The following is a 15,239-nucleotide window of genomic DNA, read 5'->3' on the forward strand; positions in this document are numbered from 1 at the left end:
ACGCAGCGCCTTAGACTGCTCAGCCATCCTGACTTTCAAAAGCCTAAATACTGTGGAAATCATCGTAGATATCATATGGTGGTGCAATAATTACAACGACAAAATAATATAATTCCAACAATTGTTGTTGTTGTTTTATTATAATAATAAATTATTATGTAATAAACACTTTCTGACAGAAGTGGGATTCGAAGCCACGCCTCCAGTGGAGACTGCGACCTGAACGCAGCGCCTTAGACTGCTCGGCCATCCTGACTTTCAAAAGCCTAAATACTGTGGAAATCATCGTAGTGGTGCAATAATAACAACACAAGATCGTTAATTCTTAATATAATAATATAATATAACGACAAAATAATATAATTCCAACAATTGTTGTTGTTGTTTTATTATATATTTCCCAACATCATATTATTATCATCATACCGGCTTTTAAAAGGTAATAAACACTTTCTGTCAGAAGTGGGATTCGAACCCACGCCTCCAGTGGAGACTGCGACCTGAACCTTAGACCGCTCGGCCATCCTGACTTACAAAAGCCTAAATACTGTGGAAATCATCGTAGATATCATAAGGTGGTGCAATAATTACAACACAAGATCGTAAATTCTTAATATAATAATATAATATAATATAACGACAAAATAATATAATTCCAACAATTGTTGTTGTTATATTATATTATTTTTTTCCCAACATCATATTACTATCATCATACCGGCTTTCAACCGGTAATAAACACCTTCTGTCAGAAGTGGGATTCGAACCCACGCCTCCAGTGGAGACTGCAACCTGAACGCAGCGCCTTAGACCGCTCGGCCATCCTGACTTACAAAAGCCTAAATTCTGTGGAAATCATCGTAGATATCATATGGTGGTGCAATAATTACAACGACAAAATAATATAATTCCAAAAATTGTTGTTGTTGTTTTATTATAATAATAAATTATTATGTAATAAACACTTTCTGTCAGAAGTGGGATTCGAACCCACGCCTCCAGTGGAGACTGCGACCTGAACGCAGCGCCTTAGACCGCTCGGCCATCCTGACTTACAAAAGCCTAAATTCTGTGGAAATCATCGTAGATATCATATGGTGGTGCAATAATTACAACGACAAAATAATATAATTCCAAAAATTGTTGTTGTTGTTTTATTATAATAATAAATTATTATGTAATAAACACTTTCTGTCAGAAGTGGGATTCGAACCCACGCCTCCAGTGGAGACTGCGACCTGAACGCAGCGCCTTAGACCGCTCGGCCATCCTGACTTACAAAAGCCTAAATACTGTGGAAATCATCGTAGATATCATAAGGTGGTGCAATAATTACAACACAAGATCGTAAATTCTTAATATAATAATATAATATAATATAACAACGACAAAATAATATAATTCCAACAATTGTTGTTGTTATATTATATTATTTTTTTCCCAACATCGTATTACTATCATCATACCGGCTTTCAACCGGTAATAAACATTTTCAGTCAGAAGTGGGATTCGAACCCACGCCTCCAGTGTAGACTGCGACCTGAACGCAGCGCCTTAGACCGCTCGGCCATCCTGACTTACAAAAGCCTAAATACTGTGGAAATCATCGTAGATATCATAAGGTGGTGCAATAATAACAACACAAGATCATTAACTCTTAATATAATAATATAATATAACAACGACAAAATAATATAATTCCAACAATTGTTGTTGTTGTTTTATTATATATTTCCCAACATCATATTATTATCATCATACCGGCTTTCAAAGGGTAATAACCACTTTCTGTCAGAAGTGGGATTCGAACCCACGCCTCCAGTGGAGACTGCGACCTGAAATACTGTGGAAAATCATCGTAGTGGTGCAATAATAACAACACAAGATCGTTAATTCTTAATAATATAATATAATATGACAACGACAAAATAATATAATTCCAACAATTGTTGTTGTATTATATTATTTTTTTCCCAACATCATATTACTATCATCATACCGGCTTTCAACCGGTAATAAACACTTTCTGTCAGAAGTGGGATTCGAACCCACGCCTCCAGTGGAGACTGCGACCTGAACCTTAGACTGCTCGGCCATCCTGACTTACAAAAGCCTAAATTCTGTGGAAATCATCGTGGATATCATATGGTGGTGCAATAATTACAACACAAGATCGTAAATTCTTAATATAATAATATAATATAATATAACGACAAAATAATATAATTCCTACAATTGTTGTTATATTATATTATTTTTTTCCCAACATCATATTATTATCATCATACCGGCTTTCAACCGGTAATAAACACTTTCTGTCAGAAGTGGGATTCGAACCCACGCCTCCAGTGGAGACTGCGACCTGAACGCAGCGCCTTAGACCGCTCGGCCATCCTGACTTACAAAAGCCTTAATACTGTGGAAATCATCGTAGATATCATAAGGTGGTGCAATAATTACAACACAAGATCGTAAATTCTTAATATAATAATATAATATAATATAACAACGACAAAATAATATAATTACTACAATTGTTATTATATTTTATTATTTTTTTCCCAACATCATATTACTATCATCATACCGGCTTTCAACCGGTAATAAACACTTTCTGTCAGAAGTGGGATTCGAACCCACGCCTCCAGTGGAGACTGCGACCTGAACCTTAGACTGCTCGGCCATCCTGACTTACAAAAGCCTAAATTCTGTGGAAATCATCGTAGATATCATATGGTGGTGCAATAATTACAACACAAGATCGTAAATTATTAATATAATAATATAATATAATATAACAACGACAAAATAATATAATTCCAACAATTGTTGTTGTTGTTATATTATATTATTTTTTTCCCAACATCATATTACTATCATCATACCGGCTTTCAACCGGTAATAAACACTTTCTGTCAGAAGTGGGATTCGAACCCACGCCTCCAGTGGAGACTGCGACCTGAACGCAGCGCCTTAGACCGCTCGGCCATCCTGACTTCCAAGAGCCTAAATTCTGTGGAAATCATCGTAGATATCATACAGTGGTGCAATAATAACAACACAAGATCGTAAATTCTTAATATAATAATATAATATAATATAACAACGACAAAATAATATAATTCCAACAATTGTTGTTGTTGTTATATTATATTATTTTTTTCCCAACATCATATTACTATCATCATACCGGCTTTCAACCGGTAATAAACACCTTCTGTCAGAAGTGGGATTCGAACCCACGCCTCCAGTGGAGACTGCGACCTGAACGCAGCGCCTTAGACTGCTCGGCCATCCTGACTTTCAAAAGCCTAAATACTGTGGAAATCATCGTAGTGGTGCAATAATAACAACACAAGATCGTTAATTCTTAATATAATAATATAATATAATATAACGACAAAATAATATAATTCCAACAATTGTTGTTGTTGTTATATTATATTATTTTTTTCCCAACATCATATTACTATGATCATACCGGCTTTCAACCGGTAATAAACACTTTCTGTCAGAAGTGGGATTCGAACCCACGCCTCCAGTGGAGACTGCGACCTGAACGCAGCGCCTTAGACTGCTCAGCCATCCTGACTTTCAAAAGCCTAAATACTGTGGAAATCATCGTAGATATCATATGGTGGTGCAATAATTACAACGACAAAATAATATAATTCCAACAATTGTTGTTGTTGTTTTATTATAATAATAAATTATTATGTAATAAACACTTTCTGACAGAAGTGGGATTCGAAGCCACGCCTCCAGTGGAGACTGCGACCTGAACGCAGCGCCTTAGACTGCTCGGCCATCCTGACTTTCAAAAGCCTAAATACTGTGGAAATCATCGTAGTGGTGCAATAATAACAACACAAGATCGTTAATTCTTAATATAATAATATAATATAACGACAAAATAATATAATTCCAACAATTGTTGTTGTTGTTTTATTATATATTTCCCAACATCATATTATTATCATCATACCGGCTTTTAAAAGGTAATAAACACTTTCTGTCAGAAGTGGGATTCGAACCCACGCCTCCAGTGGAGACTGCGACCTGAACCTTAGACCGCTCGGCCATCCTGACTTACAAAAGCCTAAATTCTGTGGAAATCATCGTAGATATCATAAGGTGGTGCAATAATTACAACACAAGATCGTAAATTCTTAATATAATAATATAATATAACGACAAAATAATATAATTCCAACAATTGTTGTTGTTATATTATATTATTTTTTTCCCAACATCATATTACTATCATCATACCGGCTTTCAACCGGTAATAAACACCTTCTGTCAGAAGTGGGATTCGAACCCACGCCTCCAGTGGAGACTGCAACCTGAACGCAGCGCCTTAGACCGCTCGGCCATCCTGACTTACAAAAGCCTAAATTCTGTGGAAATCATCGTAGATATCATATGGTGGTGCAATAATTACAACGACAAAATAATATAATTCCAAAAATTGTTGTTGTTGTTTTATTATAATAATAAATTATTATGTAATAAACACTTTCTGTCAGAAGTGGGATTCGAACCCACGCCTCCAGTGGAGACTGCGACCTGAACGCAGCGCCTTAGACCGCTCGGCCATCCTGACTTACAAAAGCCTAAATTCTGTGGAAATCATCGTAGATATCATATGGTGGTGCAATAATTACAACGACAAAATAATATAATTCCAAAAATTGTTGTTGTTGTTTTATTATAATAATAAATTATTATGTAATAAACACTTTCTGTCAGAAGTGGGATTCGAACCCACGCCTCCAGTGTAGACTGCGACCTGAACGCAGCGCCTTAGACCGCTCGGCCATCCTGACTTACAAAAGCCTAAATACTGTGGAAATCATCGTAGATATCATAAGGTGGTGCAATAATAACAACACAAGATCATTAACTCTTAATATAATAATATAATATAACAACGACAAAATAATATAATTCCAACAATTGTTGTTGTTGTTTTATTATATATTTCCCAACATCATATTATTATCATCATACCGGCTTTCAAAGGGTAATAACCACTTTCTGTCAGAAGTGGGATTCGAACCCACGCCTCCAGTGGAGACTGCGACCTGAAATACTGTGGAAAATCATCGTAGTGGTGCAATAATAACAACACAAGATCGTTAATTCTTAATAATATAATATAATATAACAACGACAAAATAATATAATTCCAACAATTGTTGTTGTATTATATTATTTTTTTCCCAACATCATATTACTATCATCATACCAGCTTTCAACCGGTAATAAACACTTTCTGTCAGAAGTGGGATTCGAACCCACACCTCCAGTGGAGACTGCGACCTGAACGACTTAGACCGCTCGGCCATCCTGACTTCCAAAAGCCTAAATTCTGTGGAAATCATCGTAGATATCATAAGGTGGTGCAATAATTACAACACAAGATCGTAAATTCTTAATATAATAATATAATATAACAACGACAAAATAATATAATTCCAACAATTGTTGTTGTTGTTATATTATATTAATACATTATTATGTAATAAACACTTTCTGACAGAAGTGGGATTCGAACACACGCCTCCAGTGTAGACTGCGACCTGAACGCAGCGCCTTAGACCGCTCGGCCATCCTGACTTACAAAAGCCTAAATTCTGTGGAAATCATCATAGATATCATAAGGTGGTGCAATAATTACGACACAAGATCGTAAATTCTTAATATAATAATATAATATAATATAACGACAAAATAATATAAGTTCAATTGTTGTTGTTGTTTTATTATATATTTCCCAACATCATATTATTATCATCATACCGGCTTTCAACCGGTAATAAACTCTTTCTGTCAGAAGTGGGATTCGAACCCACGCCTCCAGTGGAGACTGCGACCTGAACGCAGCGCCTTAGACCGCTCGGCCATCCTGACTTACAAAAGCCTAAATACTGTGGAAATCATCGTAGATATCATAAGGTGGTGCAATAATTACAACACAAGATCGTAAATTCTTAATATAATAATATAATATAATATAACAACGACAAAATAATATAATTCCTACAATTGTTGTTATATTATATTATTTTTTTCCCAACATCATATTACTATCATCATACCGGCTTTCAACCGGTAATAAACTCTTTCTGTCAGAAGTGGGATTCTAACCCACTCCTCCAGTGGAGACTGCGACCTGAACGCAGCGCCTTAGACCGCTCGGCCATCCTGACTTACAAAAGCCTAAATACTGTGGAAATCATCGTAGATATCATAAGGTGGTGCAATAATTACGACACAAGATCGTAAATTCTTAATATAGTAATATAATATAATATAACGACAAAATAATATAAGTTCAATTGTTGTTGTTGTTTTATTATATATTTCCCAACATCATATTATTATCATTATACCGGCTTTCAACCGGTAATAAACACTTTCAGTCAGAAGTGGGATTCAAACCCACGCCTCCAGTGGAGACTGCAACCTGAACGCAGCGCCTTAGACCGCTCGGCCATCCTGACTTACAAAAGCCTAAATTCTGTGGAAATCATCGTAGATATCATATGGTGGTGCAATAATTACAACGACAAAATAATATAATTCCAACAAATGTTGTTGTTGTTTTATTATAATAATAAATTATTATGTAATAAACACTTTCTGTCAGAAGTGGGATTCGAACCCACGCCTCCAGTGGAGACTGCGACCTGAACGCAGCGCCTTAGACCGCTCGGCCATCCTGACTTACAAAAGCCTAAATACTGTGGAAATCATCGTAGATATCATAAGGTGGTGCAATAATTACAACACAAGATCGTAAATTCTTAATATAATAATATAATATAATATAACAACGACAAAATAATATAATTCCAACAATTGTTGTTGTTGTTATATTATTTTTTTCCCAACATCATATTACTATCATCATACCGGCTTTCAACCGGTAATAAACATTTTCAGTCAGAAGTGGGATTCGAACCCACGCCTCCAGTGGAGACTGCGACCTGAACGCAGCGCCTTAGACCGCTCGGCCATCCTGACTTACAAAAGCCTAAATTCTGTGGAAATCATCATAGATATCATAAGGTGGTGCAATAATTACGACACAAGATCGTAAATTCTTAATATAATAATATAATATAATATAACGACAAAATAATATAAGTTCAATTGTTGTTGTTGTTTTATTATATATTTCCCAAGATCATATTATTATCATCATACCGGCTTTCAACCGGTAATAAACTCTTTCTGTCAGAAGTGGGATTCGAACACACGCCTCCAGTGTAGACTGCGACCTGAACGCAGCGCCTTAGACCGCTCGGCCATCCTGACTTACAAAAGCCTAATTTCTGTGGAAATCATCATAGATATCATAAGGTGGTGCAATAATTACGACCCAAGATCGTAAATTCTTAATATAATAATATAATATAATATAACGACAAAATAATATAAGTTCAATTGTTGTTGTTGTTTTATTATATATTTCCCAACATCATATTATTATCATCATACCGGCTTTCAACCGGTAATAAATTCTTTCTGTCAGAAGTGGGATTCGAACCCACGCCTCCAGTGGAGACTGCGACCTGAACGCAGCGCCTTAGACCGCTCGGCCATCCTGACTTACAAAAGCCTAAATACTGTGGAAATCATCGTAGATATCATAAGGTGGTGCAATAATTACAACACAAGATCGTAAATTCTTAATATAATAATATAATATAATATAACAACGACAAAATAATATAATTCCAACAATTGTTGTTGTTATATTATATTATTTTTTTCCCAACATCGTATTACTATCATCATACCGGCTTTCAACCGGTAATAAACATTTTCAGTCAGAAGTGGGATTCGAACCCACGCCTCCAGTGGAGACTGCGACCTGAACGCAGCGCCTTAGACCGCTCGGCCATCCTGACTTACAAAAGCCTAAATACTGTGGAAATCATCGTAGATATCATAAGGTGGTGCAATAATTACAACACAAGATCGTAAATTCTTAATATAATAATATAATATAACAACGACAAAATAATATAATTCCAACAATTGTTGTTGTTGTTATATTATATTAATACATTATTATGTAATAAACACTTTCTGACAGAAGTGGGATTCGAACACACGCCTCCAGTGTAGACTGCGACCTGAACGCAGCGCCTTAGACCGCTCGGCCATCCTGACTTACAAAAGCCTAAATTCTGTGGAAATCATCGTAGATATTATATGGTGGTGCAATAATTACAACGACAAAATAATATAATTCCAACAAATGTTGTTGTTGTTTTATTATAATAATAAATTATTATGTAATAAACACTTTCTGTCAGAAGTGGGATTCGAACCCACGATTTCACGGTTTTGTACTAGCATCTTGAGGGAATAAGAGTACAAATCCCGAGTGATGTCACTAAACAGCAGAATGAAATGACTGACAATATTATTAATCAATAGTTTTCAGCAGTTATCCTTATTATCAAGTTTACCAAAATGTCCACCTACGAGAATTTTATTGTGTGGGGTAAGCAAGAACAAACAGTGTTTGCGCCCAGTTTCGAACTGGGGACCTTTCGCGTGTTAGGCGAACGTGATAACCACTACACTACAGAAACTACAGAAGATGACGCATGCATTTGCCTGGCTTAATGCAACATTTACACAAATGCAAACATTTCTGATGCCAAATAACGTGATTTCAAACTGGATTCAGTCAAAGCGGCTTTGTCATTGAGTGACATTAAATGTGTAATAAACGTAAAAGCTCTCTTGTATAACTTTGCGAATTCCCCGCGAACGCCGAAAAACTAGCCAAAAAACTAGCCAAAACACTAGTGAAAAAAAGAGCCGAAAAACTAACAAAAAACATCAATATGGCAGTCCTCGTTAGTATAGTGGACAGTATCTCCGCTTGTCACGCGGAAGACCAGGGTTCGATTCCCTGACGGGGAGTTTTGTACTAGCATCTTGAGGGAATAAGAGTACAAATCCCGAGTGATGTCACTAAACAGCAGAATGAAATGACTGGCAATATTATTAATCAATAGTTTTCAGCAGTTATCCTTATTATCAAGTTGACAAAAATGTCCACCTACGAGAATTTTATTGTGTGGGGTAAGCAAGAACAAACAGTGTTTGCGCCCAGTTTCGAACTGGGGACCTTTCGCGTGTTAGGCGAACGTGATAACCACTACACTACGGAAACTACAGAAGATGACGCATGCATTTGCCTGGCTTAATGCAACATTTACACAAATGCAAACATTTCTGATGCCAAATAACGTGATTTCAAACTGGATTCAGTCAAAGCGGCTTTGTCATTGAGTGACATTAAATGTGTAATAAACGTAAAAGCTCTCTTGTATAACTTTGCGAATTCCCTGCGAACGCCGAAAAACTAGCCAAAACACTAGTGAAAAAAAGAGCCGAAAAACTAACAAAAAACATCAATATGGCAGTCCTCGTTAGTATAGTGGACAGTATCTCCGCTTGTCACGCGGAAGACCAGGGTTCGATTCCCTGACGGGGAGTTTTGTACTAGCATCTTGAGGGAATAAGAGTACAAATCCCGAGTGATGTCACTAAACAGCAGAATGAAATGACTGACAATATTATTAATCAATAGTTTTCAGCAGTTATCCTTATTATCAAGTTTACCAAAATGTCCACCTACGAGAATTTTATTGTGTGGGGTAAGCAAGAACAAACAGTGTTTCCGCCCAGTTTCGAACTGGGGACCTTTCGCGTGTGAGGCGAACGTGATAACCACTACACTACGGAAACTACAGAAGATGACGCATGCATTTGCCTGGCTTAATGCAACATTTACACAAATGCAAACATTTCTGATGCCAAATAACGTGATTTCAAACTGGATTCAGTCAAAGCGGCTTTGTCATTGAGTGACATTAAATGTGTAATAAACGTAAAAGCTCTCTTGTATAACTTTGCGAATTCCCTGCGAACGCCGAAAAACTAGCAAAAAACTAGCCAAAAAACTAGCCAAAACACTAGTGAAAAAAAGAGCCGAAAAACTAACAAAAAACATCAATATGGCAGTCCTCGTTAGTATAGTGGACAGTATCTCCGCTTGTCACGCGGAAGACCAGGGTTCGATTCCCTGACGGGGAGTTTTGTACTAGCATCTTGAGGGAATAAGAGTACAAATCCCGAGTGATGTCACTAAACAGCAGAATGAAATGACTGACAATATTATTAATCAATAGTTTTCAGCAGTTATCCTTATTATCAAGTTGACAAAAATGTCCACCTACGAGAATTTTATTGTGTGGGGTAAGCAAGAACAAACAGTGTTTGCGCCCAGTTTCGAACTGGGGACCTTTCGCGTGTTAGGCGAACGTGATAACCACTACACTACGGAAACTACAGAAGATGACGCATGCATTTGCCTGGCTTAATGCAACATTTACACAAATGCAAACATTTCTGATGCCAAATAACGTGATTTCAAACTGGATTCAGTCAAAGCGGCTTTGTCATTGAGTGACATTAAATGTGTAATAAACGTAAAAGCTCTCTTGTATAACTTTGCGAATTCCCTGCGAACGCCGAAAAACTAGCCAAAACACTAGTGAAAAAAAGAGCCGAAAAACTAACAAAAAACATCAATATGGCAGTCCTCGTTAGTATAGTGGACAGTATCTCCGCTTGTCACGCGGAAGACCAGGGTTCGATTCCCTGACGGGGAGTTTTGTACTAGCATCTTGAGGGAATAAGAGTACAAATCCCGAGTGATGTCACTAAACAGCAGAATGAAATGACTGACAATATTATTAATCAATAGTTTTCAGCAGTTATCCTTATTATCAAGTTTACCAAAATGTCCACCTACGAGAATTTTATTGTGTGGGGTAAGCAAGAACAAACAGTGTTTCCGCCCAGTTTCGAACTGGGGACCTTTCGCGTGTTAGGCGAACGTGATAACCACTACACTACAGAAACTACAGAAGATGACGCATGCATTTGCCTGGCTTAATGCAACATTTACACAAATGCAAACATTTCTGATGCCAAATAACGTGATTTCAAACTGGATTCAGTCAAAGCGGCTTTGTCATTGAGTGACATTAAATGTGTAATAAACGTAAAAGCTCTCTTGTATAACTTTGCGAATTCCCTGCGAACGCCGAAAAACTAGCAAAAACCTAGCCAAAAAACTAGCCAAAACACTAGTGAAAAAAAGAGCCGAAAAACTAACAAAAAACATCAATAGAGCATTCCTCGTTAGTATAGTGGACAGTATCTCCGCTTGTCACGCGGAAGACCAGGGTTCGATTCCCTGACGGGGAGTTTTGTACTAGCATCTTGAGGGAATAAGAGTACAAATTCCCAGTGATGTCACTAAACAGCAGGATGAAATGACTGACAATATTATTAGTCAATCATTTTCAGCAGTTATCCTTATTATCAAGTTGACAAAAATGTCCACCTAGGCGAATTTTATTGTGTGGGGTAAGCAAGAACAAATAGTGTTTCCGTCCAGTTTCGAACTGGGGACCTTTCACATGTCAGGCGAACGTGATAACCACTACACTACAGAAACTACAGAAGATGACGCATGCATTTGCCTGGCTTAATGCAACATTTACACAAATGCAAACATTTCTGATGCCAAATAACGTGATTTCAAACTGGATTCAGTCAAAGCGGCTTTGTCATTGAGTGACATTAAATGTGTAATAAACGTAAAAGCTCTCTTGTATAACTTTGCGAATTACCTGCGAACGCCGAAAAAACTAACAAAAAACATCAATAGAGCATTCCTCGTTAGTATAGTGGACAGTATCTCCGCTTGTCACGCGGAAGACCAGGGTTCTATTCCCTGACGGGGAGTTTTGTAGTAGCATCTTGAGGGAATAAGAGTACAAATTCCCAGTGATGTCACTAAACAGCAGGATGAAATGACTGACAATATTATTAGTCAATCATTTTCAGCAGTTATCCTTATTATCAAGTTGACAAAAATGTCCACCTAGGCGAATTTTATTGTGTGGGGTAAGCAAGAACAAATAGTGTTTCCGTCCAGTTTCGAACTGGGGACCTTTCGCGTGTTAGGCGAACGTGATAACCACTACACTACAGAAACTACAGAAGATGACGCATGCATTTGCCTGGCTTAATGCAACATTTACACAAATGCAAACATTTCTAATGCAAAATAACGTGATTTCAAACTGGATTCAGTCAAAGCGGCTTTGTCATTGAGTGACATTAAATGTGTAATAAACGTAAAAGCTCTCTTGTATAACTTTGCGAATTCCCTGCGAACGCCGAAAAACTAGCCAAAACAACTAGCTAATACACTAGTGAAAAAAAGATCCGAAAAACTAGCCAAACACATCAATATGGCAGTCCTCGTTAGTATAGTGGACAGTATCTCCGCTTGTCACGCTGAAGACCAGGGTTCGATTCCCTTGAAGGGGAGTTTTGTACTAGCATCTTGAGGGAATAAGAGTACAAATCCCGAGTGATGTCACTAAACAGCAGAATGAAATGACTGACAATATTATTAATCAATAGTTTTCAGCAGTTATCCTTATTATCAAGTTTACCAAAATGTCCACCTACGAGAATTTTATTGTGTCGGGTAAGCAAGAACAAACAGTGTTTCCGCCCATTTTCGAACTGGGGACCTTTCGCGTGTGAGGCGAACGTGATAACCACTACACTACGGAAACTACAGAAGATGACGCATAAATGTGCCTGGCTTAATGCAACATTTACACAAATGCAAACATTTCTGATGCCAAATAACGTGATTTCAAACTGGATTCAGTCAAAGCGGCTTTGTCATTGAGTGACATTAAATGTGTAATAAACGTAAAAGCTCTCTTGTATAACTTTGCGAATTCCCTGCGAACGCCGAAAAACTAGCCAAAAAACTAGCCAAAACACTAGTGAAAAAAAGAGCCGAAAAACTAACAAAAAACATCAATAGAGCATTCCTCGTTAGTATAGTGGACAGTATCTCCGCTTGTCACGCGGAAGACCAGGGTTCGATTCCCTGACGGGGAGTTTTGTACTAGCATCTTGAGGGAATGAGAGTACAAATTCCCAGTGATGTCACTAAACATCAGGATGAAATGACTGACAATATTTTTAGTCAATCATTTTCAGCAGTTATCCTTATTATCAAGTTGACAAAAATGTCCACCTAGGCGAATTTTATTGTGTGGGGTAAGCAAGAACAAATAGTGTTTCCGCCCAGTTTCGAACTGGGGACCTTTCACGTGTTAGGCGAACGTGATAACCACTACACTACAGAAACTACAGAAGATGACGCATGCATTTGCCTGGCTTAATGCAACATTTACACAAATGCAAACATTTCTGATGCCAAATAACGTGATTTCAAACTGGATTCAGTCAAAGCGGCTTTGTCATTGAGTGACATTAAATGTGTAATAAACGTAAAAGCTCTCTTGTATAACTTTGCGAATTCCCTGCGAACGCCGAAAAACTAGCCAAAAAACTAGCCAAAACACTAGTGAAAAAAAGAGCCGAAAAACTAACAAAAAACATCAATAGAGCATTCCTCGTTAGTATAGTGGACAGTATCTCCGCTTGTCACGCGGAAGACCAGGGTTCTATTCCCTGACGGGGAGTTTTGTACTAGCATCTTGAGGGAATAAGAGTACAAATTCCCAGTGATGTCACTAAACAGCAGGATGAAATGACTGACAATATCATTAGTCAATCATTTTCAGCAGTTATCCTTATTATCAAGTTGACAAAAATGTCCACCTAGGCGAATTTTATTGTGTGGGGTTAGCAAGAACAAACAGTGTTTCCGCCCAGTTTCGAACTGGGGACCTTTCGCGTGTTAGGCGAACGTGATAAACACTACACTACAGGAATTACAATAGATGACGCATGCATTTGCCTGGCTTAATGCAACATTTACACAAATGCAAACATTTCTAATGCCAAATAACGTGATTTCAAACTTGATTCAGTCAAAGCGGCTTTGTCATTGAGTGACATTAAATGTGTAATAAACGTAAAAGCTCTCTTGTATAACTTTGCGAATTCCCTGCGAACGCCGAAAAACTAGCCAAAAAACTAGCCAAAACACTAGTGAAAAAAAGAGCCGAAAAACTAACAAAAAACATCAATGGAGCATTCCTCGTTAGTATAGTGGACAGTATCTCCGCTTGTCACGCAGAAGACCAGTGTTCGATTCCCTGACGGGGAGTTTTGTACTAGCATCTTGAGGTAATAAGAGTACAAATTCCCAGTGATGTCACTAAACAGCAGGATGAAATGACTGACAATATTATTAGTCAATCATTTTCAGCAGTTATCCTTATTATCAAGTTGACAAAAATGTCCACCTAGGCGAATTTTATTGTGTGGGATTAGCAAGAACAAACAGTGTTTCCACCCAGTTTCGAACTGGGGACCTTTCGCGTGTTAGGCGAACGTGATAACCACTACACTACGGAAACTACAGAAGATGAAGCATGCATTTGCCTGGCTTAATGCAACATTTACACAAATGCAAACATTTCTGATGCCAAATAACGTGATTTCAAACTGGATTCAGTCAAAGCGGCTTTGTCATTGAGTGACATTAAATGTGTAATAAACGTAAAAGCTCTCTTGTATAACTTTGCGAATTCCCTGCGAACGCCGAAAAACTAGCCAAAAAACTAGCCAAAACACTAGTGAAAAAAAGAGCCGAAAAACTAACAAAAAACATCAATATGGCAGTCCTCGTTAGTATAGTTGACAGTATCTCCGCTTGTCACGCGGAAGACCAGGGTTCGATTCCCTGACGGGGAGTTTTGTACTAGCATCTTGAGGGAAAAAGAGTAAAAATTCCCAGTGATGTCGCTAAACAGCAGGATGAAATGACTGACAATATTATTAGTCAATCATTTTCAGCAGTTATCCTTATTATCAAGTTGACAAAAATGTCCACCTAGGCAAATTTTATTGTGTGGGCTAAGCAAGAACAAACAGTGTTTCCACCCAGTTTCGAACTGGGGACCTTTCGCGTGTTAGGCGAACGTGATAACCACTACATTACAGGAATTAGCATCTTGAGGGAATAAGAGTAAAAATTCCCAGTGATGTCACTAAACAGCAGGATGAAATGACTGACGTCTCTAAGTTGTATAAAAGTAATTAATCTGAATTAAAAGACTAGTTTGTCCAAATGGCCCTTTTGGACTTATCAGGATTCATAGGACACTCGGACTAACCATTCTGGCGCT

The 15,239-nt window shown here is 37.6% G+C and overlaps 30 non-coding genes across 30 annotated transcripts; 10 read left to right on the forward strand and 20 right to left on the reverse strand.

Annotated features, from left to right (window-relative positions):
- Nucleotides 1–969: 969 nt before the first annotated feature.
- Nucleotides 970–1,052, reverse strand: trnal-cag. Its single transcript has one exon. It is a non-coding gene; the product is annotated as a tRNA-Leu (tRNA).
- Nucleotides 1,053–1,192: 140 nt separating this feature from the next.
- trnal-cag lies at nucleotides 1,193–1,275 on the reverse strand. Its single transcript has one exon. It is a non-coding gene; the product is annotated as a tRNA-Leu (tRNA).
- Nucleotides 1,276–2,316: 1,041 nt separating this feature from the next.
- Nucleotides 2,317–2,399, reverse strand: trnal-cag. Its single transcript has one exon. It is a non-coding gene; the product is annotated as a tRNA-Leu (tRNA).
- A 514-nt stretch (nucleotides 2,400–2,913) lies between these two features.
- Nucleotides 2,914–2,996, reverse strand: trnal-cag. The gene has a single exon. It is a non-coding gene; the product is annotated as a tRNA-Leu (tRNA).
- A 1,527-nt stretch (nucleotides 2,997–4,523) lies between these two features.
- Nucleotides 4,524–4,606, reverse strand: trnal-cag. Its single transcript has one exon. It is a non-coding gene; the product is annotated as a tRNA-Leu (tRNA).
- A 1,227-nt stretch (nucleotides 4,607–5,833) lies between these two features.
- Nucleotides 5,834–5,916, reverse strand: trnal-cag. The gene has a single exon. It is a non-coding gene; the product is annotated as a tRNA-Leu (tRNA).
- A 733-nt stretch (nucleotides 5,917–6,649) lies between these two features.
- trnal-cag lies at nucleotides 6,650–6,732 on the reverse strand. Its single transcript has one exon. It is a non-coding gene; the product is annotated as a tRNA-Leu (tRNA).
- Nucleotides 6,733–7,537: 805 nt separating this feature from the next.
- Nucleotides 7,538–7,620, reverse strand: trnal-cag. Its single transcript has one exon. It is a non-coding gene; the product is annotated as a tRNA-Leu (tRNA).
- A 922-nt stretch (nucleotides 7,621–8,542) lies between these two features.
- On the reverse strand, nucleotides 8,543–8,615 carry trnav-aac. Its single transcript has one exon. It is a non-coding gene; the product is annotated as a tRNA-Val (tRNA).
- Nucleotides 8,616–8,880: 265 nt separating this feature from the next.
- trnad-guc lies at nucleotides 8,881–8,952 on the forward strand. Its single transcript has one exon. It is a non-coding gene; the product is annotated as a tRNA-Asp (tRNA).
- Nucleotides 8,953–9,132: 180 nt separating this feature from the next.
- Nucleotides 9,133–9,205, reverse strand: trnav-aac. Its single transcript has one exon. It is a non-coding gene; the product is annotated as a tRNA-Val (tRNA).
- Nucleotides 9,206–9,458: 253 nt separating this feature from the next.
- trnad-guc lies at nucleotides 9,459–9,530 on the forward strand. The gene has a single exon. It is a non-coding gene; the product is annotated as a tRNA-Asp (tRNA).
- A 180-nt stretch (nucleotides 9,531–9,710) lies between these two features.
- Nucleotides 9,711–9,783, reverse strand: trnav-cac. Its single transcript has one exon. It is a non-coding gene; the product is annotated as a tRNA-Val (tRNA).
- Nucleotides 9,784–10,059: 276 nt separating this feature from the next.
- trnad-guc lies at nucleotides 10,060–10,131 on the forward strand. Its single transcript has one exon. It is a non-coding gene; the product is annotated as a tRNA-Asp (tRNA).
- A 180-nt stretch (nucleotides 10,132–10,311) lies between these two features.
- On the reverse strand, nucleotides 10,312–10,384 carry trnav-aac. The gene has a single exon. It is a non-coding gene; the product is annotated as a tRNA-Val (tRNA).
- Nucleotides 10,385–10,637: 253 nt separating this feature from the next.
- On the forward strand, nucleotides 10,638–10,709 carry trnad-guc. The gene has a single exon. It is a non-coding gene; the product is annotated as a tRNA-Asp (tRNA).
- A 180-nt stretch (nucleotides 10,710–10,889) lies between these two features.
- trnav-aac lies at nucleotides 10,890–10,962 on the reverse strand. The gene has a single exon. It is a non-coding gene; the product is annotated as a tRNA-Val (tRNA).
- Nucleotides 10,963–11,238: 276 nt separating this feature from the next.
- Nucleotides 11,239–11,310, forward strand: trnad-guc. Its single transcript has one exon. It is a non-coding gene; the product is annotated as a tRNA-Asp (tRNA).
- Nucleotides 11,311–11,490: 180 nt separating this feature from the next.
- Nucleotides 11,491–11,563, reverse strand: trnav-gac. The gene has a single exon. It is a non-coding gene; the product is annotated as a tRNA-Val (tRNA).
- A 218-nt stretch (nucleotides 11,564–11,781) lies between these two features.
- On the forward strand, nucleotides 11,782–11,853 carry trnad-guc. Its single transcript has one exon. It is a non-coding gene; the product is annotated as a tRNA-Asp (tRNA).
- Nucleotides 11,854–12,033: 180 nt separating this feature from the next.
- Nucleotides 12,034–12,106, reverse strand: trnav-aac. Its single transcript has one exon. It is a non-coding gene; the product is annotated as a tRNA-Val (tRNA).
- Nucleotides 12,107–12,625: 519 nt separating this feature from the next.
- On the reverse strand, nucleotides 12,626–12,698 carry trnav-cac. The gene has a single exon. It is a non-coding gene; the product is annotated as a tRNA-Val (tRNA).
- A 265-nt stretch (nucleotides 12,699–12,963) lies between these two features.
- Nucleotides 12,964–13,035, forward strand: trnad-guc. Its single transcript has one exon. It is a non-coding gene; the product is annotated as a tRNA-Asp (tRNA).
- A 180-nt stretch (nucleotides 13,036–13,215) lies between these two features.
- On the reverse strand, nucleotides 13,216–13,288 carry trnav-aac. Its single transcript has one exon. It is a non-coding gene; the product is annotated as a tRNA-Val (tRNA).
- Nucleotides 13,289–13,553: 265 nt separating this feature from the next.
- trnad-guc lies at nucleotides 13,554–13,625 on the forward strand. The gene has a single exon. It is a non-coding gene; the product is annotated as a tRNA-Asp (tRNA).
- A 180-nt stretch (nucleotides 13,626–13,805) lies between these two features.
- trnav-aac lies at nucleotides 13,806–13,878 on the reverse strand. Its single transcript has one exon. It is a non-coding gene; the product is annotated as a tRNA-Val (tRNA).
- Nucleotides 13,879–14,143: 265 nt separating this feature from the next.
- trnad-guc lies at nucleotides 14,144–14,215 on the forward strand. Its single transcript has one exon. It is a non-coding gene; the product is annotated as a tRNA-Asp (tRNA).
- Nucleotides 14,216–14,395: 180 nt separating this feature from the next.
- Nucleotides 14,396–14,468, reverse strand: trnav-aac. Its single transcript has one exon. It is a non-coding gene; the product is annotated as a tRNA-Val (tRNA).
- A 265-nt stretch (nucleotides 14,469–14,733) lies between these two features.
- Nucleotides 14,734–14,805, forward strand: trnad-guc. The gene has a single exon. It is a non-coding gene; the product is annotated as a tRNA-Asp (tRNA).
- A 180-nt stretch (nucleotides 14,806–14,985) lies between these two features.
- On the reverse strand, nucleotides 14,986–15,058 carry trnav-aac. The gene has a single exon. It is a non-coding gene; the product is annotated as a tRNA-Val (tRNA).
- Nucleotides 15,059–15,239: the final 181 nt, after the last annotated feature.

The sequence above is a fragment of the Cyclopterus lumpus genome, chromosome 22, assembly GCF_009769545.1.
Source record: "Cyclopterus lumpus isolate fCycLum1 chromosome 22, fCycLum1.pri, whole genome shotgun sequence".
NCBI classification, from domain to species: Eukaryota; Metazoa; Chordata; class Actinopteri; order Perciformes; family Cyclopteridae; genus Cyclopterus; species Cyclopterus lumpus.